The 24,940-nt window shown below is 39.0% G+C and overlaps 2 long non-coding RNA genes across 2 annotated transcripts; one reads left to right on the top strand and one right to left on the bottom strand.

The window, feature by feature from the left end:
• Positions 1 to 662: 662 nt before the first annotated feature.
• LOC125248889 lies at positions 663 to 9,541 on the top strand. The gene is made up of 4 exons (XR_007180432.1): positions 663 to 1,668; positions 2,401 to 2,444; positions 5,083 to 5,837; positions 7,731 to 9,541. It is a non-coding gene; the product is annotated as an uncharacterized LOC125248889 (long non-coding RNA).
• Positions 9,542 to 20,355: 10,814 nt separating this feature from the next.
• Positions 20,356 to 24,698, bottom strand: LOC125248748. The gene is made up of 4 exons (XR_007180361.1): positions 23,964 to 24,698; positions 23,537 to 23,787; positions 21,797 to 21,878; positions 20,356 to 21,535 (listed from the first exon to the last, which is right to left on the bottom strand). It is a non-coding gene; the product is annotated as an uncharacterized LOC125248748 (long non-coding RNA).
• Positions 24,699 to 24,940: the final 242 nt, after the last annotated feature.

The following is a 24,940-nucleotide window of genomic DNA, read 5'->3' as shown; positions in this document are numbered from 1 at the left end:
GCACTTGGGTCACCAAAAGAGCATTTCACACTATCAATAACTCAAGATAACATTTTAAAGCCTAAAAACATAGCTTTTTTAATGCATGTAACCATTTTGATCAACTCTTAAGAAGTGACTGAGTAATCAGTCTAAACCGGAGTGTATCACCGGCAGGCATCACCTAGTGATGAAAAAAATCTTGTTTTTCAAAACTGCTGCCTTGATCAATACAAAATAAATGTCATTTGGAAGCTTATAGTCTGAACTTTAAAATGCATGTAGCCAGTTTAGAGTAACTCCTTAGTAGTGCTAAGTTATTTGCTAATAAATAATTTTTTTTAATATAATTTATGAATTTCTTGCTTGGCTTGGCTCCATATACGGTAACTTTTGAATAGCCTACTTTATGCTGTCACCACAAAATTAAATCCAGATGCATCTCACAATGTAGTGGAACTTAAAATTATCCCCCTACCTTATTTCCTTCCTGAGATATTCCACCTCAAATTAGAAAAATATGTGAAATCTCCCTTGAGCACACTTTTATTTTCTTACTTTTATTAGCAGTTTTATAAAGTTTTCTATCAAAAATAAATGAAAATCGGCACACTGCCACCGTTGCTCCCAAAGATAAATTTTAATTTATCTATTCATATTTATCTTTGGGAGCAACAGTGGCAGTGTGCCGATTTTCATTTATTTTTGAAGTGCTTTATTTGATAGAGCACCTGCCTAAATTTTTCTGGATGTGCACACATTTTCGTTATTCCATGTTTTCTATCAAACAATACAAACCTTTTGACTCTCCTTGCTACTTTGGACTTTTTTTTTATATGTCACTCAGAAAAAACAACACTTAAAATGGCTTAAGGGGTTAAATTTTATTCCTTACTGTTTCAGGTGCGTTGCGAAGCACTCCACAAGGTAAAGAGGCTTCCAAGGCAGAGTTTTCAGAGGCAGTGAAAAAATGGTTGCGTTATGCTCTAGACCGAGAGGGTGGCAGTGGCAGAAGATCATCTGTTTAATCTGTTTAATCTTTAATCTGTTCTTTCAAAACCTTTCAATTTTGTGCGTCAATCTTTGACTGTTTTGTTTGGCTAAATTAATTACAGTTGTTCTTTAAAAAAAATGTTATATCCCAGTATAGGGAATTACTTTTATCTATATTTTTATCTAATCTCTGTAATAACTAATCTGTACATGCATACATTTCTCTTAATTATTCATAAAATACTGATAAATTGTATATAATTTGAGTTGATAAATTAAGTTTAGTATAGTATATGTTTATTTAAATTATATTCAAAAATTGTGTGTAATATTACAGTATATATGATATGTACAAAATTACTTCAATTGTCCTTGAAGTAAAATTTCAGCTAGCTTTTAAGTGTATTGGCATCTTATTGGTGAATGAGGTGGATAAACACTTTTTACTGAAAGATTTTAGGTTTAAACATTTTAAAATCATTACCCCAGGTTGTTTCAGTGTGAAAAAGCCTATAGGGTAAATAATCAGCTAAACGAGGTAGGCTACAAATATATTGTTACATTGCTTGTAGTTATAATAATTAATTGAACTACAATGATAACAGGATATTGTGGTTATCAATATATTTTATTTCTCTATAGGTCTATGCCAATGATGCCAACACCATACAGCACAGTCATTCATTCCACTTAAAGGTATTTATGTATGTACAGTATGTAATATGTGTAATTTTACTGATAAATACTTGAATACTTTTTACTTCTTAATACTGACTGTGATTCAGAGGGTCAACAACTTTAGGCATGTAAGTTATTTTTCACAGAAATCTGTTGCTTGTCACCGTTGTTGAGATTCATACGCTGATTGTTGATGTCTGTGTGTGCCTAAAAGAAAGATTTTTTTATTAATCAGAACAACTTTTAAAAAGTCTTTGGATTATATTGTAAAAGCTGATCTTTAGCTGTAATCAATAATGTAAATCTAACGCAGAGATTGGGCTCTAAATGAGTTCAGTGATTCAGGTCATTAATGATTATGTGAAAACATAACCAACAACACCTGATTATCTTTTCTCTTTGCTTGTCTGGTTGTTACAACTCAGTTACAACAGCCCAAACAAAATCTAATATTAAAAAATCAATGTTTAAGAACCCAACTAAAGCAAACACAGATATCCATGATGGTGACATAAATTTGTAATTTCTCTCCATTGGTGATTCTGCTTGTTAACATCAGGTGTCTTCAATAATGGTCAATCATCACTCAATTAATCACTTATTTATCTCTTTAATGCTTCAGTGGGTGGAATAAAAATATGGCAGGACTTTTACTTTCTGACCCCTGGACCTTCCCCTGACTTTATTATTAAATAACCCACAGAAAATATTGTTTTACTATGTTATAAATGTCTTTTCTTGTTCTTTTAGAGTGGAACATCAACATATTGTACCATTGTATTTATCCAAATAAGGTTTGTAAATGCATGGAAGTTTTATATTGTGCACAATTAATCTTGTATGAAAATTACATGTAAAATAATACATGACAAGGTAGCTGGACTTCTCACAAAACCCCATGTTATACTCAGAGAGTCAAAAGCATCTTTTGTGTGATTCTGTACAACACATATTGTCTATTCAGCTAAACTTTTGAACTTGAACCTGGGATGATACTTTGTTATACCAGGTACTAGATGAGAGACTTTGTAATGGGTATATATGATGGATTTCGAACTGTACTATATTTTATTGCAGGTTTTCTAAAATCCCCAGTTGAAGGCATCAGGACATCAGATGTTGGCCTGGACCTACAGATGTACCAACAGTACACCACACTGACCTCTCTGCTTTTGGATGGCTGACTACTACCATGTTCTATTAAGGTATTATTATAGCAAAACTGAGCACCTGTAACAATCTTTGTCATTTTTTCTTTTTGTCTCTCACAAACATCAGCACAAATCTAATTTATTACATTTAGGCAAGGATTGCTGCAGTGAATGGGTCACAAAACATTCACACAAACATCTGAACATATTTGAACATCTGCATATTGTAAGGGTTGCTGTAAGCAAAGTGCACAAAAAAGGAAATACTCAAATAATACTTTGATATATAGATTGTTTGGGATACAAACTCTGGAACATAGGAAAAATAAACCACAACAACAAAAATCCAAACAAGACCGAATAAAGAACAAAGGCTACATTCAGACTTTCAGTCCAAATCTGATTTTTGTGCATGGCTGATTGAGATCCAATCAAATTTAGCAAGTGAAATGTGATTTTTACAAATCCGTTTCAAGCAACATACATGTGGTTTGTAATCCTATTCAAATCTTATTCATTCAATTTCAGTCTGCTCTGATCGGATTTTGCGTGGTCTATGTGACTTTCTCATGCCATGTAAAACATAAATGTCAGACATTGTAAAAAGAAACATGCAGAAAGTCACTGCAGGTTGTGTTGTTGCAAAGTGCCGGTGTAGTGCTGAATTCTGTGACCCACCAAATTATATGACCCTAGTAGGCACTGTATAGAGCTAATATGACAATGCCTAATCCTAATTCTAACTCTACCCTCACTAAAGCACCTACTAGGGTCACATAATTTGGTGGGTCACAGAATTCAACACTACACCGGAAAATGAAAGAGCAGCATGGACACACAAATCTGACCATTTGTGATATGCATTAGACAGTCAATAATTTTAGATAAGATTCTAATCGGATACACAAATAATTGAATCAGTTTTCTTTCTCTTCTTTCTTTCTCTTTTTTCTCCTCTATTTTTTAGAAGGTTATGACCATGTTATTATTATTAAACCTATTTAACCTGGAAATAAAACTCTTGAGATTTAAAATCTCTTGTACAAGAGGGTACTGGCCAAGACAGGTAGCACATTTAGTTGAACATATAACAAATACATTAATTTACATATACAGAAATATACAAAATCACTCTAAAACAATTACAGTTACAATGTTGATAATGAGTTTTGCCTGTCCATGATCTTATCTAGTTAGATTCTAATAAAGTCTGTAAATATGTTCAGTTCTAATAAACACATTTCAGAATATTCTTCTAAAATATAATATAATATAATATAATATAATACTACAAAATATAATACTACATAACACTACAAAAATTTGATGATAAATGATTTTTACACATTTTACTAATTTAAAATTGTTTGAATGAGTATTTTCATGGCACTGCTCTCACCAGACTTATAATTAAATTTGTGTACATAAGATAAGATACAACAAAAACAAAGAAATAAAGTACAAACAAAATGACAAATAAATACAATAAAACAAAGATACAAATGAAATAAACAGTGCATTAATTTCCGTAAGGTCTACTAACATTACTGTTCAGGGGTGCTTTTCCCATTGAACTCTATTGGTAACGACAGATCTTGCGACCATAGTTCACTTTGGGAAACGCACCCCATGTAAGTAATATAACCCAGTGTGCTACCTGAATAGTAATGTTTATTTCATTTATATATTTGTTTTATTGTGTTTATTTGTCAGTTTGTTTGTACTTTGTTTCCTGTTGTATCATATCTTATGTATACACATTTATAAAACTAAAAAGGCTGCACACTGGTGCATTTACAAATAGATTACATAGATTACATAGATTTACATTCTTTTGTTTTGTTCAAACATTGCTGTTTCATTTGCTATTTTAAATTATATTTATTTTACATTTCAGAATATAATGCAATGTTAATTCTGTTAATTTTAATTCTTATTATTATTTAAAAAAAAAAACAACAACAAAAAAAAAAACTGATAATACAGTTAAAGTACCGGATTGATAAGCAGTATCAGTAACAGTAGTAACACCATTAAAACTGTAACGCAACTGTACCCATATGAGTTAAATGGCTGTTCTAATGTAGCACTATACCTAACCACTGCATGGAGGCTGAAAGACAACTTACAGAAGATGGACTGAAAATATGTAAATTAATTTACATGCAAACATAAATTGTATATTGAGCTAAACTTAAATTGAAGATAATTTGTGATACCAGGTGAGATACTTGTTTTGGATGTGTACAATGGACTTTGAACTGTACTATTTTTATTGCAGGGTCTCTGGGATCCCCAGTTGAAGGCATCAGGACATCAGATGTTGGCCTGGACAGATGTACCAACAGTACACCACACTGACCTCTCTGCTTTTGCATGGATGGCTGACTACTACCATGTTCTGTTAGGGTATTACTATAGCAAAACAGAACACCTGTGACAGTGGGATTTGTAGTTTTAAAGAACAGTCACACATCAGTAAATTTAAAGTTGTAGAGAAACTTTAACTCATTTAGAAACTTTTTTTTTAGAAGTTTAAATTTTTTTTTTCTCACTCTCTCTCTCACCTTTTCAAATTATCTTCTGGAGGTGCACAAATCCTATTCTACAAATCATAAATTAAGAAATTCATATGCTCACTTTTTTTATTACGAACTTCCATGGTGATGATGAGTTTTACCTGTCCATGATTTAGAAATACCGCAGCTAACTGAAATCGACATGATTATTAAACAAGTAAATGCTAGTTAGAACTTAATATTTTTTTATGTTACCACAAGGGTAAGCTAAACAGTGTAGATGATTCACAAAATCATACACACAAGAAATGTGCATGATTGGCCAAAATGTTTGTAATGTTTGAGATTGAGATGGTAGATCCAAGTGCAAACTTTATTAAAAGAGTGTAGTCACACAAGCAGGAGGTCAAACACCAGTCCAAAAAGAGGCAAATATTAGGGCATGCAATAAACGATCACAATCCAGGAAACAGTCCAAAGTCAAAAATACAGACAGGGCAAGAAACACAGAGACAAGGTGTCACGATCACGTCTGTTCCTGTCACATCCCGGACTACATTTCCCATGATCCTCCATTGCTTATCACCTGCACTCACTTCACAATCACTCCACACTAATCACCACACCCAGCTGCCACACATTACCTGGACTATAAAAGACTCATACACACACCACCTCACCGCGAAGTCTTGTTGCCTCTGTGTACAATTCCAAGCGTTTATCTTGTCTGCCTGTCTGTTTCCCGTCTACGATCCTGTGCCGCCTGTCCTGACCTTTGCCTTGTCTGCTGTTCTGTGAGTGATATCTGCCTGCCTCGACCTACTGCCTGTACCCTGACTACGATTTCGCCTGTTCCTTGCTGTACCTGTTTGCTGTAATCTGACCCCTGCCTGTACGACCACGCTCACATTTAATAAAGCTTGCATATGGATCTTACCATGAGTCCCGAATCGTTACAGAAGACTTCGCCAAACCTAGATCCAGCAGCTTCTATGAGCATGTCCAGCCTCAGCATGGACCCAGCATGGGCCCGCTGTTGTCCCAGAACGGCCTGCTGCCGTCTCAGAGCAGCCGTTTGCCCCGCTGGCCGCTCCGCTCTCAAGTTCACCGGTCGCTACGCACTCAAGTTCACCGCTTGCAACGCTCTCAAGTTCGCCGGTTGCAACGCTCTCAAGTTCGCCGGTTGCAACGCACTCAAGTTCGCCGGTTGCAACGCACTCAAGTTCGCCGGTTGCAACGCACTCAAGTTCGCCGGTTGCAACGCACTCAAGTTCGCCGGCTGCAACGCACCTCAGCTCTCTGGATGCGATGGACAAGATGGCTGTTTCGCCAGTGCCTACGGGCAAGATGGCCGCCCCTTTGGTGTCAAGGAACATAGGGGGTGTTCCAGCCATCGAGTCCGCTCCAGAACCTGTGCTACTTGCCCTGCCAGCGCCCCACGAGCTCCTTGTCCACGAATCGACCATGGCCACCGTTGATTTCCCCAAGAACTTTTTTGGGGGGGCCATATACCAGAGGGTGGGGAGCTTGTGGGTGGGGACCCTGCACGGCCGCAACCATCAGCGTGCTCCGAACTGCTAGGGCCGCCCATGGACTATAAACCCCTATGGCCATTAATGGACTTTGACCCGCCGTGGTCATCTTCGGACTCTGTCCTGCCGTGGCTGCCCGAGCCACCTGACCCGCCGTGGCTGCCCGAGCCACCTGACCCGCCGTGGCTGCCCGAGCCACCTGACCCGCCGTGGCTGCCCGAGGCTCCTGACCCGCCGTGGCTGCCCGAGGCTCCTGACCCGCCGTGGCTGCCCGAGGCTCCTGACCCGCCGTGGCTGCCCGAGGCTCCTGACCCGCCGTGGCTGCCCGAGGCTCCTGGACCTGCATTGGGGACCCCGTTCCTGTCTGCATGCAGGTCTCCAATGCAACCACCCTCCCTCCCTAGCTGTTCCTTTTATGCCGCGAGGACGCGCCTTCCGGGAGGGGGCGTTATGTCACGATCACGTCTGTTCCTGTCACATCCCGGACTACATTTCCCATGATCCTCCATTGCTTATCACCTGCACTCACTTCACAATCACTCCACACTAATCACCACACCCAGCTGCCACACATTACCTGGACTATAAAAGACTCATACACACACCACCTCACCGCGAAGTCTTGTTGCCTCTGTGTACAATTCCAAGCGTTTATCTTGTCTGTCTGTTTCCCGTCTACGATCCTGTACCTTTGCCTTGTCTGCTGTTCTGTGAGTGATATCTGCCTGCCTCGACCTACTGCCTGTACCCTGACTACGATTTCGCCTGTTCCTTGCTGTACCTGTTTGCTGTAATCTGACCCCTGCCTGTACGACCACGCTCACATTTAATAAAGCTTGCATATGGATCTTACCATGAGTCCCGAATCGTTACAGAAGGTATAGAAAACAAGGCGCAATGCAGGGCTAAACAATACTCAGCAATGTGTGTGTGTTTGAGTGCAGCTTATAAAGTCTCAATGATGGAAAACAGGTGTGATTGTGTGATTGGTTCCTATGGGGAATTGTGGGAAATGTAGTCCAGAGTGATGTCTGACTGTGTGTGAAATGACTGTGTGTGCTTTACAAAAATTTGAGCCTATGAGTTTATATTTGTATACAGTGTTGGGAGTAACGCATTACAAAAGTAATTATACTAGTAATATATTATTTATTGCTTTTTTGCAGTAATATAACGCATTATTGATAAAATTTGGGTAATTTTACAATCTCAGTAATGCACGTTACAACAACGCATTTTAACCCGAAATTAAGTGGTTTTCGTTTTATTTTTTACCAACACCGCAAGACATTCCAGCACCAGATAAAAAAAAAATATATGAATAAAATAGTCTGTCTAATTTCCTGCTGCTGGAATTCGATGGTTGAGATGACTGCAGAGATGGATTCTACATTTGTGAGATGGACATAGCTACTCCCATTATTTTCAGAGAAAATAACATAATAGTCAAGCGCAATATTGCAAACTATGTGCGGCACTAAGGAAACCTTCTAGAAAGCACTTGAAAAGACACATGGACCGGTGCCACGCTGAGCTTCAGTGTCGGAGAAGAGAAAGAATGCACCAGACGAGAGCGCGGGCAAGACATATGTAGAAATATCAGTGAGCTGCGAGTGCACAGCCTACACGTTTTGTTGCTCATCAATATCGGACTTGCGCATGTCTAATGTACGACTCCCGTATGTCACTGTAATCGTCTTTACCTCTTTACGTTATCCATCAAAACATTTTTTTTTTGTATTAATAATTCAATTAATTAATTAATTAATTAATTATATTAATACATTTAAATTAATTTAAGTTACCTCAAAGCCCCCCTTGAGGATCACTGGCCTACACATGCTATAGAATTCGTACGATTTTATACGGTTTTTGCTAAATCGTACATATTTTACAAATTCGTATGAATTCATACGAATGACCTACCCCAAACCCCGCCCCTAAACCTACCCGTCACTAGGGTTTCAACGAAATCGTTCGAATTCGTAGGAGTGAGGTCCTATGAATTAGCCACCTTGTAAAATATGTACGAATTGGTCGTGAGATAGCGTTGGCTATACCACATTGCCCTTACTGGATGTATAATGAGCAGCAATAAACTACATTTTAGCATTTTATGCCGTCAAACTTCTGTGGTTATTTTAGTAAAAGTAACTAAAAAGTAACGCAAAAGTAACATAACACATTACAATTTAGAGACAGTAATGTTGTAATGTAACTAATTACTTTCAAATGACAGTAACTAGTAATATGTTATGTATTACATTTTGGAAGTAACTTGCCAAACTTTGTTTGTAAATAAACTGTAGGATTTGTGCACCTGCAATGAAGAATTTGAAAAGGTGTAACTGCTGTTTTGTTCTTGTGTGTGTGTGTGTGTAAGAGAGAGAGAGAGAGAGAGAGAGAGAGAGAGAAACATGTTTGCAACTCCTAAAACATTTTCTCAATGACTTAACTGAAATACTACATTACAACTTCCACTGTCACAGATGCTCAGTTTTGCTACAATAATAATACAATGCATGCATAATTTGAGTCCATATTTTGATCTTTTTTTTCCAAGCACATTTTACCAGTGACAAACCACATAACTAATTTTGTATATAATCCACAGTATCGGTCAAAAGTTTTGAAACATTACTATTTTTAATATTTTTAAAAGAAGACTCTTGTCAAGACTGCATTTATTTCATAAAAAATACAGAAAAAGACAGTAATATTGTTAAATATTATTACAATTTAAAATAATGGTTTTCTATTTTAAAATACTTTAAAATGTAATTTGTATTACATCCATCATTACTCCAGTCTCAGTGTCACATGATCCTTCAGAAATATGATGATTTCTTATCAATGTTGGAAACAGTGCACCTTAATATTGTTATGACCTGTGATACTTTTTTCAGTGTTCTTTAATGAATAAAAAAAAAAAGAAAAAAAAAGAAGAAGAACAGCATTTATTAAAAATAGAAATCTTTTGTAACAATATAAATACCATTTAAAGTTTTGGGGTCAGTAATTTTTTTCTTTCTTTTTTTGAAAGAAATTAATACTTTTATTCAGCAGGGATGTGTTAAATTGATAAAAAGTGATGGTAAAAAGTTATATATATATTAGAAATACTTATATTCTTAGAAATTATTTTTAATAAATGCTATTCTTTTTAACTTTTTATTCATCAATGAATCCTGAAAAAACTATCACAGGTTCCTAAAAAAAAAATAAAATAATAATAACTAGATAAAAAAGTTTGGGAGTGCTAGGGAGTGGCTTGGCAGCTACCAATGATGATACTCCAAAGGCTGCTTGACAATATAAACCAACCACCATGTCTTTATGATGTTCTGATGCGGAGATGTAGATTTTGCAAAACGGTTGCTAGGGTACTCTGTTTGGTTGCTAGGGAGTGGCTTTTCAGCTACCAATGATGATACTCCAAAGGCTGCTTGACAATATAAACCAACCCCCATCTCTGTATGATGTTCTGATGCAGAGATATAGATTTTGCAAAACGGTTGCTAGGGTACTCGGTTTTGTTGCTAGGGAGTTGCTTTGCAGCTACCAATGATGATACTCCAAAGGCTGCTTGACAATATAAACCAACCCCCATGTCTGTACGATGTTCTGATGCAGAGTTATAGATTTTACAAAACGGTTGCTAGGGTACTCTGTTTGGTTGCTAGGGAGTGGCTTGGCAGCTACCGATGATACTCCAAAGGCTGCTTGACAATATAAACCAACCCCCATGTCTGTACGATGTTCTGATGTAGAGATATAGATTTTCCAAAACGGTTGCTAGGGTACTCTGTTTGGTTGCTAGGGAGTGGCTTGGCAGCTACCAGTGATGATAGATAGATAGATAGATAGATAGATAGATGAGTTTGAATGAGTTAGATAGATAGATAGATAGATAGATAGATAGATATAGATAGATAGATGAGTTTGAATGAGATAGATAGATAGATAGATAGATAGATAGATAGATAGATAGATAGATGAGTTTGAATGAGATAGATAGATAGATAGATAGATAGATGAGTTTGAATGAGTTAGATAGATAGATAGATAGATAGAGTTTGAATGAGATAGATAAATAGATAGATAGATAGATAGATGAGTTTGAATGAGTTAGATAGATAGATAGTTAGATTTAGTTTGACTGATAGATAGATAGATAGATAGATAGATAGATAAATGAGTTTGAATGAGATAGATAGATAGATAGATAGATAGATAGATAGATAGATAGATGTGTTTGAATGAGTTAGATAGATAGATGAGTTTGATAGATAGATAGATAGATAGATAGATAGATAGATAGATAGATAGATAGATAGATAGATAGATAGATAGTTTATGAGTTTGAATGAGTTTGAATGGATTAGAAATAGTACATAGAATGGCACTTGAGTCTAATTGAGTTTTTGAGTCTAATAGGCTTCCGTACTTTAAATTTGAATTTTGACAGTTGGAGTTTGAATGTCTTGGCTCATTTGAACATTCCGTCAATGAAAGTCAATGGGATTTTTCCGAGCTTTAATAGTCATTTTTAGGAAAACCGTAAGTCCGATCAGTTAGAAAAGATATAGCAACTCGAGTCAGAACAGTTTGAAGGTCTGACCCGAGTTTGGAGTTTGTGGAGTTAAAGCTCTAGGAGGAGTTAGAGTCAGAAATTTTAGTCTCAGAAGAATAATAATAACTAGAATGTACATTTCCTGAAGAAAATGTGAATGGTGCTTGCAGTGGCAAAATTCGGCACCCGGTTGCTAGGGTGCTGTAATTGGTTGCTAGGGCGTGGCTTTGAAGTCACTAATTATTGGCTGCTTGATAGGCCGAGTCAAAAGAGCCCAGCCCCAAGTATCTACGACCTTCTGATCCAAAGATATGATCTCACAGATTTGGCCCCCATGTTAAGTCTATGGGACTTTTTTCAGCCGATTTTTCGTACGCTGTGCGAACATCGTACACCCGATCGCTTAGAAAAGTCATAGCACACCTCTCCTCAATAAGCTGGTCGATTTGACACCTCATTCGTGGGTCTACGACAAACGGTGCGGGACGAGTTACGCGCCAAAGTTTTGTTCAGGTGAATAGTAATTACAATACTAGAATGTACATTTCCTGAAGAAAATGTGAATGGTGCTTGCAGTGGCAAAATTTGGCACCGGTTGCTAGGGTGTTCCTAGGCAGTTTCTAAGGTGTTCTGAGCGGTTGATAGGGTATTGCTAGGCAGTTGCTAGGGTGTTCTGGGTGGTTGCTAGGATGTTGCTAGGCAGTTGCTAAGGTGTTCTAAGCGGTTGCTATGGTAACCGGGGTGGTTGCTAGGGTGTTGCTAGGCAGTTGCTAAGGTACTTGGGGTGGTTGCTAAGGTGTTGCTAGGTGGTTGCTAGGGTGTTCTAGGTGGTTGCTATGGTAACCATGGTGGTTGCTAGGGTGTTGCTAGGCAGTTGCTAAGGTACTTGGAGTGGTTGCTAAGGTGTTGCTGGGCGGTTGCTAGGGTGTTCTGGGTGGTTGCTAGGCGGTTGCTATGGTAACCTGGGTGGTTGCTAAGGTGTTGCTAGGCAGTTGCTAAGGTACCTGGGGTGGTCACTATGGTGTTGCTAGGCGGTTGCTAGGGTGTTCTGGGTGGTTGCTAGGCGGTTGCTATGGTAACCTGGGTGGTTGCTAAGGTGATGCTAGGCAGTTGCTAAGGTACTTGGAGTGGTTGCTAAGGTGTTGCTAGGCGGTTTGCTAAGGTGTTCTGGGTGGTTGCTAGGCGGTTGCTATGGTAACCTGGGTGGTTGCTATGGTGTTGCTAGGCAGTTGCTAAGGTACCTGGGGTGGTCACTATGGTGGTTGCTAGGCGGTTGCTAGGGTGTTCTGGGTGGTTGCTAGGCGGTTGCTATGGTAACCTGGGTGGTTGCTAGGGTGTTGCTAGGCAGTTGCTAAGGTACCTGGGGTGGTCACTACGGTGTTGCTAGGTGGTTGCTAGGGTGTTCTGGATGGTTGCTAGGCGGTTGCTATGGTAACCTGAGTGGTTGCTATGGTGTTACTAGGTGGTTGGTAGTTGTCACAGATAGTTACTATGGAGTTTCTATAGAGTTCCTGGCGTGTTCTCAGCCCACTTTAGCACTTAGCTAATCACTATTAGCATGTAGCTATTAACTGCTAGCATGTGTAGCATGTTGGAAGTCCAGTTTGCTAGCATGAGTCAAAAGAGCCAACCGCCATGTCTCTATGATGCTCTGATGCAGAGATATAGATCTTGCTAAACGGTTGCTAAGGTACTCTGTTTGGTTGCTAGGGAGTGGCTTGGCAGCTGCCAGTAATGATAAACCAAAGGCTGCTTGCCAGTATGAATGCTATAAACCAACCCCTATGCCTCTATGATATTCAGATTTGAAGATATCTGCCTATGCTTTGGGTTGCTAGGGTGCTCTAAATGGTTGCTAAGGCGTGGCTATGATGTCTTTAAGGTGATTTGTGATTGGCAGTTTGCTGCCTCGAGTCAAATGAGCCCACCCTCATGTTTGTACGACACTCCTATCCAAAGATATTCATTTGATCTTTTTCAATGGAAGTCTATGGAGCATGTTACTAAGGTGCTCTATATGGTTGCTAGGGCGTGGCTTGATAGCTTCACAATGATCCTGAGAGACTGATTGGTTGCCTGAGTAAAATGAGCCCACCCCCTTGTCTCTATGACACTGTAATCCAGAGTTATGTTCAATACAAAATCCCTATGTAATTTCCCATAGTAGGAAAAACACAGTACTTCCTGGTTCATGGGCACGGCTTCACCATAGTATGTCTATGGGGCAATTTTGGGCAGCTCTTGCGCCCCAGGGGTACAACTTACACCCCATATTGAGGTATGGGCTGACAGAGCTTGCCAGCCTCTTCAAACGTGGTAACCCACATGTTTCTACGAAATTCTCGCTCGGAGCAATGACTCGTCAAAGTTTGTCGCAATGCAAAGTCTATGGGATTTTTTTCGCTACTTTTTCGCCCGCCGGACGAACATCGTACACCCGATCGCTTATAAAAGTCATAGCACAGGTCTCCCCAATGAGCCGGTCGATTTGACACCTCATTCATGGGTCTAGGACAAACGCTGCGGGAGGAGTAGCGCGCAGAAATAAAAGTGGAAGAAAATGAGTGTCTGTGACTGAGAGAGAAAGGCTTCTAAGGGCCTGCGTGTGTGAGTGTGTGTGAGAAAGTGACAGTTGAAATTCAAATTTCTGAAGATTCCGCCATTGAAAGTCAATGGGACTTTTTTGGCCGCTTTTTCGCCCCCTGTGCGAACATCGTTGGTCCGATCGCTTATAAAAGTCATAGCACACCTCTCCTCAATGAGCCGGTCGATTTGACACCTCATTCATGGGTCTAGGACAAACGCTGCGGGAGGAGTAGCGCGCAGAAATAAAAGTGGAAGAAAATGAGTGTCTGTGTCTGAGAGAGAAAGGCTTCTAAGGGCCTGCGTGTGTGAGTGTGTGTGAGAAAGTGACAGTTGAGAGAGACGGAATGTTCGTGAATTTGAATTTTTCAATGTAAGTCAATGGGACTTTTTTGGCCGCTTTTTCGTCCGCTGTGCGAACATCGTTGGTCCGATCGCTTATAAAAGTCATAGCACACCTGTCCTCAATGAGCCGGTCGATTTGACACCTCATTCATGGGTCTAGGACAAACGCTGCGGGAGGAGTAGCGCGCAGAAAAGAAAGTGAAGAAGAAGAAGAATAATAATAACTAGAATGTACATTTCCTTAAGAAAATGTGAATGGTGCTTGCAGTGGCAAAATTCGGCACCGGTTGCTAGGCGGTTGCTAAGGTACTTGGGGTGGTTGCTAAGGTGTTGCTAGGCGGTTGCTAGGGTGTTCTGGGCGGTTGCTATGGTAACCTGGGTGGTTGCTATGGTGTTACCAGGTGGTTGGTAGTTGCCACAGATAGTTACTATGGAGTTTCTATAGAGTTCTTAGCATGTTCTCAGCCCACTTTAGCACTTAGCTAATCACTATTAGCATGTAGCTATTAACTGCTAGCATGTGTAGCATGTTGCAAGTACAGTTTGCTAGCATGAGTCAAAAAAGCCAACCCCCATGTCTCTACGATGTTCTGATGCAGAGATATAGGCATCGCTAAATGGTTGCTAGGGTACTCTGTTTGGTTGCTAGGGAGTGTCTTGGCAGTTGCCAATGATGATACTCCAAAGGCTGCTTGACAATATAAACCAACCGCCATGTCTTTATGATGTTCTGATGCAGAGATATGGATCTTGAAAAACGGTTGCTAGGGTAATCTGGTTGGTTGCTAGGGAGTGGCCTGGCAGCTACCAATGATGATACTCCAAAGGCTGCTTGACAATATAAACCAACCCACATGTCTTTACGATGTTCTGATGCAGAGATATAGATCTTGCTAAACGGTTGCTAGGGTACTCTGTTTGGTTGCTAGGGAGTGGCTTGGCAGCTACCAATGATGAAACTCCAAACGCTGCTTGACAATATAAACCAACCCCCATGTCTGTATGATGCTCTGATGCAGAGATATAGGTCTCGCTACACGGTTGCTAGGGTACTCTGTTTGGTTGCTAGGGAGTGGCCTGGCAGCTGCCACTGATGATACACCAAAGGATGTTTGCCAGTATGAATGATATAAACCAACCCCCATGCCACTATGATATTCAAATTTGAAGATATCCCTCTATGCTTTGGGTTGCTAGGGTGCTCTAAATGGTTGCTAGGGCGTGGCTATGAAGTGTTCAAGGTGATTTGTGATTGGCCGTTTGTTACCCCGAGTCAAATGAGCCCACCCTCATGTTTCTATGACACTTTTATCCAAAGATATTCCTTTGATCTTTTTTAATGGAAGTCTATGGAACTTGTTGCTATGCTGCTCAATATGGTTGCTAGGGCGTGGCTTGATAGCTTAACAGTGATCCTGAGACACTGATTGGTTGTCTGAGTGAAATGAGCCCACCCCCTTGTCTCTATGACACTGTGATCAATAGTGAGTGAGTGACAGAAAGGTTTCTGAGGGCCTGCGTGTGTGAGTGTGTGTGAGAAAGTGACAGTTGAAATTCAAATTTCTGAAGATTCCGCCATTGAAAGTCAATGGGACTTTTTTGGCCGCTTTTTCGTCCCCTGTGCGAACATCGTTGGTCCGATCGCTTATAAAAGTCATAGCACACCTCTCCTCAATGAGCCGGTCGATTTGACACCTCATTCATGGGTCTAGGACAAACGCTGCGGGAGGAGTAGCGCGCAGAAATAAAAGTGGAAGAAAATGAGTGTCTGTGTCTGAGAGAGAAAGGCTTCTAAGGGCCTGCGTGTGTGAGTGTGTGTGAGAAAGTGACAGTTGAGAGAGACGGAATGTTCGTGAATTTGAATTTTTCAATGTAAGTCAATGGGACTTTTTTGACCGCTTTTTCGTCCGCTGTGTGAACATCGTTGGTCCGATCGCTTATAAAAGTCATAGCACACCTGTCCTCAATGAGCCGGTCGATTTGACACCTCATTCATGGGTCTAGGACAAAAACTGCGGGAGGAGTAGCGCGCAGAAATTGTGTCCAGAAGAAGAAGAAGAAGAATAATAAGTATGAGCAATAATAAGAATGGAGCTTTGCCTTTGGCAAGCACCATTAATAATAATAATAAGTATGCAGAAGATTAAGAATGGAGCTTTGCCTTTGGCAAGCACCATTAACTAGAATGTACATTTCCTGAAGAAAATGTGAATGGTGCTTGCAGTGGCAAAATTCGGCACTGGTTGCTAGGGTGCTGTAATTGGTTGCTAGGGCGTGGCTATGAAGTTGCTGTGTCACTACTTATTGGCTGGCGAATCAAAAGAGCCCAGCCCCAAGTCTCTATGACCTTCTGATCCAAAGATATGATCTCACAGATTTTGACCCAATGTTAAGTCTATGGGAGTTTTTTCAGCCGTTTTTTTCGTACTCTGTGCGAACATCGTTCACCCGATCGCTTAGAAAAGTCATAACACACCTCTCCTCAATAAGCCGGTCGATTTGACACCTCATATGTGGGTCTACGACAAACGGTGCGGGACGAGTTACACGCCAAAGTTTTGTTCAGGTGAATAGTAATTACAATACTAGAATGTACATTTCCTGAAGAAAATGTGAATGGTGCTTGCAGTGGCAAAATTCGCCACTCGGTTGCTAGGGTGCTGTAATTGGTCGCTAGGGAGCCAACCAACATGTCTATACGATGTTGTGGAGCTGAGATATGTCTTCTTTATATTGCAATATGGTTGCTAAGGTGCACTAAATGGTTTCTAGGGTATGGCTACACAGTTACTATGGTTATATTTGCAGAAGAGTTTCTCACCTGCAACAAAAGATCACACCTGAAAATCCATTTATCCTTTCCTGAAACTTAAGCGCCATCATGATCTTGAACTAAAGCATCAATCACTGATTTTACTTGGAAAAAATATCATCACATTACATTAAGGACCATTAGTTCAAATGTAATGTATTAACTAACACTTACTAACCATGAGCAATACATTACTGTATTTAGTAATCTTCGTTAGTTCATGAAAATTAAGTTTATTGTTTGTTCATGTTAGTTCACAGTGCATTAACTAATGTTAACATAGTGTTAATAATGTATTAGTAAATGTTGAAATTAACATGAACAAAGATTAATAAATGCTGTAGAAGTGCAGTTCATTATTAGTTCATGTTAACTAATGTAGTAACTAATGTCAACTAATGAATCTTTATTATAAAGTGTTAGAAAAAATTCTGATACGAGGGTGGTTTCGAACCTTGAACCTCTTGCATTCTAGACAAAATTGCTAACCCATAGTCCACTCAGGAACTCAAGAGACTTTGGCGGTTTTATGTATTAATTCAGTCATGTGAATAATCGCGAGTCTAATCATTGTTTGTAATATACATGTGTTATATGTTAAAAAAAAATAATTATGTAATGTGAGGAGACTTGAAGAAAAATGCACTTAATTTGAATTAATGGGTGGCTCTTAAAAGAGCCGTTGCTGCCCTTAAAAGGACATTTGGCGGCTTCATCTTCGGACTTCTACCTGCAGAGCTTCTCTGAGGTTACTCAGCAGAAGCTCATTCCCCTCTGTGCTCAGGTGGACACCGTCCCTGGACAGATGCGACAGGTCGATGTTGGTATGACGAACGCTGTGCATCTCTCTCTCTGCCAGGAAGCCTGCAACCGCACTGTTCAGCCACCGCCGCCTCCGTTCAACGCCGTATGCAGACCTAGCAGTCTGCCCACGCCAGTTCAGTCGAGGCAGAATGGATGAAAAAAGAAGCCTAGTTCTGGGGAGCAACCTTAAGACTTCCGCCAGGTCCGTCTTCATTTCCTGAAAGAAATCCAGGCGGCTACGGCCCTCCCGACATAAGCTGTTCCCACCGAGGTGAATAACCAAGATGTCGGGAGCTGAAGCTTTGGCCCTGAGAGACCTCAACACTGGAAGCAACTGCTCCCAGAGTCTGCCTCCTCTGCCCTCCCAGGTTATGCTGCAGCGAAGACCAAGGTTCCTGTCGAGCCCCTGCTCACGGATGTGAGCATACAGCCTTCGAATAATCGAGCTACCAATAATCCAGACACGAGTTACTCTGTCATCCGCCATCTCAAAGAAGAGTGAGGATGCTGTAATTTGGCGCCAGTATTTAAGATAAGCGCTGCGTTTCATTGTCAAAAGGTGGTGCTGTTTTGCATTCTATAGGCAGCGACCGCTTTAGAGCAGTTCACAATCAAAGAATATCCCACATTTATGCCAAGCGATTGCTGTTTATAATTTATGAAAATGTTTATATTGCAGTGTATATATGGTAGTATATTTTAGACTGTTGTAAGAGTGTATTTAATCTCCCTAATCTGAAATCGAATGAGCAGCCTCCAATAGTAAGACATACATTTCAAAATAAGAGTCCCGTTGTATTTCGGTCTTGTTTATAATTAAAAGCAACGCATATGTATAATTTCTCCCCTGGTCATTACTGATATTTTTTACACAATAAACCATGCAAAACAGATGCATTAGAGTTTCTCACCTGCATCAAAAGAGCACACCTGAAAATCCATTTATCCTTTCCTGAAACTGAAGCACCATCATGATCTTGAACTAAAGCATCAATCACTGATTTTACTGGGAAAAAACTATCATCATTTTAAAGTTGAACTAATGATCCTTATTGTAATGTATTAACTAACATTTACTAACCATGAGCAATAAATTACTGTATTTAGTAATCTTTTTTTAACGTTAGTTCATGAAAAAAAACAGTTGTTTACTGTTCATGTTAGTTCAGTGCATTGACTAATGTTAACACGTTTTTAATAATGTATTAATAAATGTTGAAATTAACATGAACAAATATAAATAAATTATGTAGAAATGCAGTTCATTAGTTCATGTTAACTAATGTAGTAACTAATGTCAACTAGTGAACCTTTATTATGTGTTAGAAAAAAATGCTATAAGGGTAGTTTCGAACCGTGAACCTCTTGCTTGCTAAACACAATTGCTTACCCCTTGCCCACTTGTAAACACGTAGTATTTTGGCAGAGTTATGTATTAATTCACTCATGTGAAGAATCGCGAGTCTAACACATATATGATAAATATGAATAAGTTTATTTAAACTGCATACATTAAAATTATTGTGACAGATATGAAGGGGAAGAAAAATGTATGCGTGCGTCACGTTTCTCGATGAGAAATACTTTCGCAAAGGATGCACCTGTGTATCCTCACTCATGACTCCTCGGGAACCTTCCTCACTCCTCGCAGTGCAATTAGAGAATTGAGATGTCCTTCAAGATGGCTGAGCTCGATCGGTATTCGGGTCATAGGGATATTGAGAAACACCCTTCCTTTCTTGAAATGTCCGCTTCGTCATGAGAGCGCAGCTCGTTGTTGCTTAGCAATGACAGACGCCACTTCAGCACTCTCTCTACTTGTTCCGGTGAATTCACAACATAAACATGTTCCTAATCTTGATATACAATCACCGATGTTACATACTTTACTTCAAATGAACCTCTTGCATGCTACCTCCAGCCCATTTGAGAATGCTGGTTTATGTGGCAGATTTATGTGTATTCACTCCCTTAAAAAAATCACGAGCTTAATACGAGTACTATAGTAGATTTCATGCTAAGCATTAAAAAGTCAATAAATTAAACTCGATGTACTAATGAAATTGTTTTCTGGACACCATAAGGTTATTTAATTTTTTGCAATCGTCCTGACATTAAATATTTTATTTAAAAATGAAAAATATTAGTGAACAGTGAAAATATGCAGACATATTGTGTGGCCTTGATAAAAAGAAGACTAAAAATCGTTTTTGAAACCAGCATACCTCGAGTAAGCAAGGTTTAGGTTAATCAACTGAGAGTATATGTGACCATAAGTTGCTCATTGCTTTCTGGAATACCCCCTGGACCTTCTGTGAAGTTCACAAGAACACATATTTTTAATGTGCCACTGAAGAAGATTCAATAAAGACAAAAACACGTGATGTGCCAATTCAACCAAAATGTTTATTAAAAGATTTAGAAAACGCCTGTTGTGCCAAATCCCACCCTATAATGTCATACTAGCTCACATTTAAATATTATTTTAACTTCATATTAAAATGATCTATATCTGCATTAACTCCAAGATGATAAAAATAAAAACATAAATACCTTACTGTTGCAATAATAAAATTTTACTAGGAGAAAAATTATATATATATATAATATATATTTGATTTGTTAACTTGTTTTACACAATACTATTTTTTGTTTTAAATTCTTCACTTTCACATACTTTACTGTTGCAATAATACAATTTTACCAGGGGAATATAATTTATTCTTTTTTTTTTTTCTAATTTATTTGTTAAATTGTTTTACACAATACTAATTTTTGTTTCAAATCCTTCACTTTCAAATCTTAAAACCTTTTTTCACTTCCATCATTTCTAACACACCAGTTTCTATTTTGGCAGAATACTGGTGAAAGTGTTTGAATTATTGTATAGATAAAGTAAACCTTGTGCATGTTGCGTTCAAAGCAATTGTAAAATACTCAATTACTGTCCATGATTCCGTGAACTACTGCGCATGTATTTATAAAAGGAATAAGCCCATAATCCCTGTGATTTCAGAAAACCAGAGGGGCTTTTTAACAACGCCCCTCAGCAGTTCTGAAAGCACTGTAAACCATGGCTTACTGCTTTATCGCAAGTGACTAAGCCATAACATGATTTCATTTCTATTTCAAATTAAATGTGTTTATTTAAATTTTTATGATATAATTAATAATAAAAATGTTCATCGACTCGCAAACTGTTGTTTTGGAAACCCTGTTCGGCAGGGACCCGAGAGGGACACAGGATTTGACACAACACCCCCAGTGAGCAAGCCAGTGGCGACGGTGGCAAGAAAAAAACTCTTAAGGAGATAAAAAAAACCTTGAGAGGAACCAGACTCATCAGGGGGAACCCATCCTCCTCTGGCATGGCGTACACATTATAATAACATTCTTATTTAAGCTAATATATGAAATATTAAATTGAAACCTATTATTTAATATGATAATAAGATAATTTATAAATATATTAAAATTAATTAATTGATCATCTAATGATTAGATGTGATCAGTGGTGTAATGAGGCATCTCCCGCCATCTCTGACACGGCAAACAGGCTGGACTCCCTGAGGTAGAGAAGGTAAAACAGATATGATCATGTTAGTGAACTGAATTCAATTGTTTTCATTCTGCAAGACTTATAGAGCATAACGTTTCAGGTCAGATGTATGTCTTGCAAGAGACATTTGTGCTCTCTCACTTCTGAGAACCATCATAGACTTTAAAATCTAAGCTTTCACATCAAAGCACATGCCTCTGAGCAAACACATTGTATGATAAAATGCACTGAAACACTAGACGTTACCAGTAGTATTGACAAACTTTACCTCAGTGCTTTAATGTGCTTCTTCCTTTGCTTCTTCAGTCGTCAGCATTGTCCTCTACTCCAAACACATCTAGTCCCGTCCTCTAGCAATGAAATTAATAAATGAATAACAGGATCACTACATACACATTTACTAATGATAGGGCTGGACAATAATTCAATATCATTATATATCGCAATATAATTTTTTTCGATAATGGTGATATGATTTTTAAACACATTTCCGGTATTTCGATATATACATTACAGCATTTCTCACTGACTTGTGGCGCAGCCGTTACAAAGAGCAGAACGCGATTGGCTATTTGCGTGATGACGTACACAACAGAGACACGCAGCCACCAGCCAGTGCTCAGCACAGTTGTACGCTAAGATCAAACGCGAACGTGACACGTTTTACAAAATGAGTACACCTGATGCAAATGCGACGGATCAAGCTTCCGCAACTTGATGAAAATATGTGTGCATAACTACACCGTGCTGGTTAATGTTTGGTGCAGGAGAATGTGTGAAATAAAAACTTTAAACACGGATACTTTATTCAGTATGAGATGTGCCACATGGCTAGTGTTATTAAACTCATCGCTGAAACCGATCATATGCGCTATCAAAATAACAATCGTATTTTTCATGTGTTCGTATTCAAACTCCAGTTCTGACCGCATCGCGAGCAAAATACAAACACACGTGCTGCTGTACTGAGGGAAACAGCCTGCGGCTCGCATGTCTGAACGCAGCTAGAGCAGGCAGAGGTGAATGAGCCGCACTTTTGTGATATTTTAATTCTACACTGTAATGCGATCTCATGCGAACATATTTTCCATTTGTGCTGGTAGATTACAGCAAAACAATCTACATGCACACAAACCTCTGCTCTGGTCGCGTCTCAGGAAAACACATTGTGTTGTAGCACTGAGGAAACGAGCTCCAACGATATGTCTCTGAATGACAAGAGACCGAGGCGAGAAAAGTGATACTTCCTCATGCATAATACCGCAATTATAATCGTATGCATACTACAGCGCAGTGATTGGATTAAATGAGCTTTATGTCATGAATATATATGTCAAGATTCGCTCGAAACGGTCTACGTCAGCATATTCGACCATGCCCATACTTGGGCCGAAAGTACACGATTATGTCAGATTTTGTGACATTGCTCCGACTCAGCTTTTCAAACAGGAAGACAGAAATCGCTCTGAAAAAATAACAAAAATAACTATTTTTCACTTATGAATAACATTGAGTACCTTTAGTGTTTTCAATGATGTGCAGCCTATATTACATCTAAAAAAAAAAAAAGTGTTTTGGGGTTTCATGACCCTTTAAGAATAATAAAATCAGCCTACGTTATAGTTTAATGTTAAAGATATTAATATTACTAAAGTAAGTGAGTCTTATGTTTATTTTTATGTTTGTATGAAGACTAAATACAAATAAAAGCTGAACATAAATTTATTTGTACTGTTTTTATTTCTAAAATATTATATAGTTTTATAGGAAGAGATTTCATAGATTTGGCAAATTCATTTTTCAGACGTTTGTAGGTACAGACATCCGTTGTGGCCGTTCTTGGCAGTTTTTCTGAGGCTATTATATAGTTCATATCGATATCGGAATTATATCGTATCGACCGAAATTAAGAATTATATTGTGATATAAATTTTGGCCATATCGTCCAGCCCTAACTAATGAACTAAAAAACTAATAATAAAAAAGTAAACTCAGATCTAAAACTTACTGAAAGAAATTAACACATAAGCTCATCATCAGTGTTGTAGCACACTTGATCTTCTCAGACATTCCGACTTGTCGGTTCCTGAAAAACATGAAAATCAAAATTAGATTAAAATATTCCTTTAAATGTGGTTATCATGTGCAGTAGTACAGTGGCTGAAGTGAGATCTTTTAACACTTAGCTTTAGATGGTATATTGCACACTCATATACAGTGGTGGAGAGGACTGCCATTGTCTCCAAAATCTTCCTGCAACTTTACAGAAGAGAACATATCAATATCAGAATAGCAGAGGACTGCAAATAATACATCCAGTACACGTTGTACAGATTGAACACAAAATCCATTTTAAACAAATGTTATGTTAAGGTCAAAATCAAAAACAGTTTCTTACTACTTCTCACTTTACCTTACTGTCTTTTATGACTTACTGCCGATGTTGCTCTCACTATCTGTGTCCTCCCTGGAGTTGCCACACTAATCCTCACTGTGTCCTGTATGCTGCTGCTCCTGCCTTAACTTCCTAGTGTCCTCCCTGGAGCTGCCACACTACTCCATCGTCCTTCCTGCGATTGTGCTCTCTACGTAGCTCAGTGCCATAACACCTTTATATGACCATAACACCTTTATATGACCATAGACACCACAATCTAACTGCAGCACAACCATACGCGCCGCCCCCAGGTGCTATAAGGCTATCAGCGCCTCCAAAGTAGTCGTTAAAGCATTCAATGGCCCGGGTTCCGTATGGCAACAACGCAACACACAATTACCACAACCATACGCGCCGCCCCCAGGTACTACAAGGCTATCAGCGCCTCCAAAGTAGTCGTTAAAGCATTCAATGGCCCGGGTTCCGTATGGCAACAACGCAACACACCATTACCACAACAGACAACAATTACCACAACAAACAACAATACCCATCCACCATAAAAACTACAGTACAGAACGAGACTAATCATTTACGCAAAATACAGTACACAGGATTGTGATAACTATGATAACTATGTAACACACCCGATTGAAGACACAAATCCGGATGAGAGATGTAAATGTGATCCAGTAGAGTGTTCTTTTTAGACGTTGCTGTGGTGATCAGTTGCGTGTATCGTTTCGATCGGAATAATTCCAGAACAGTTTTTTCCCCTGCACTTAAAAGATCCTCGTTGAAGTCGCCACAGACGATGACCTGTTCATCCATGATATCCAAATAATCCAGCAGACTCTTCAAGTTCTTCATGAAATCTTCGAAACCGTAGTGTGGTGGCCTATACACAGCAGCGATGGTTGCTTTGATTGGACTATCTATTTTGATGACGACAAACTCCAGATCGGTTACGTTCTGTATAAACTGCCTAGCCTGAGCTGAAATATGCTCTTTGCAATAGATCGCGACTCCACCTCC

Source organism: Megalobrama amblycephala, linkage group LG1 (genome assembly GCF_018812025.1).
Source record: "Megalobrama amblycephala isolate DHTTF-2021 linkage group LG1, ASM1881202v1, whole genome shotgun sequence".
Classification (NCBI taxonomy): domain Eukaryota; kingdom Metazoa; phylum Chordata; class Actinopteri; order Cypriniformes; family Xenocyprididae; genus Megalobrama; species Megalobrama amblycephala.
The sequence above is the reverse complement of the archived record's forward strand: the minus strand, read 5'-3'. Positions and strand labels throughout refer to the sequence as shown.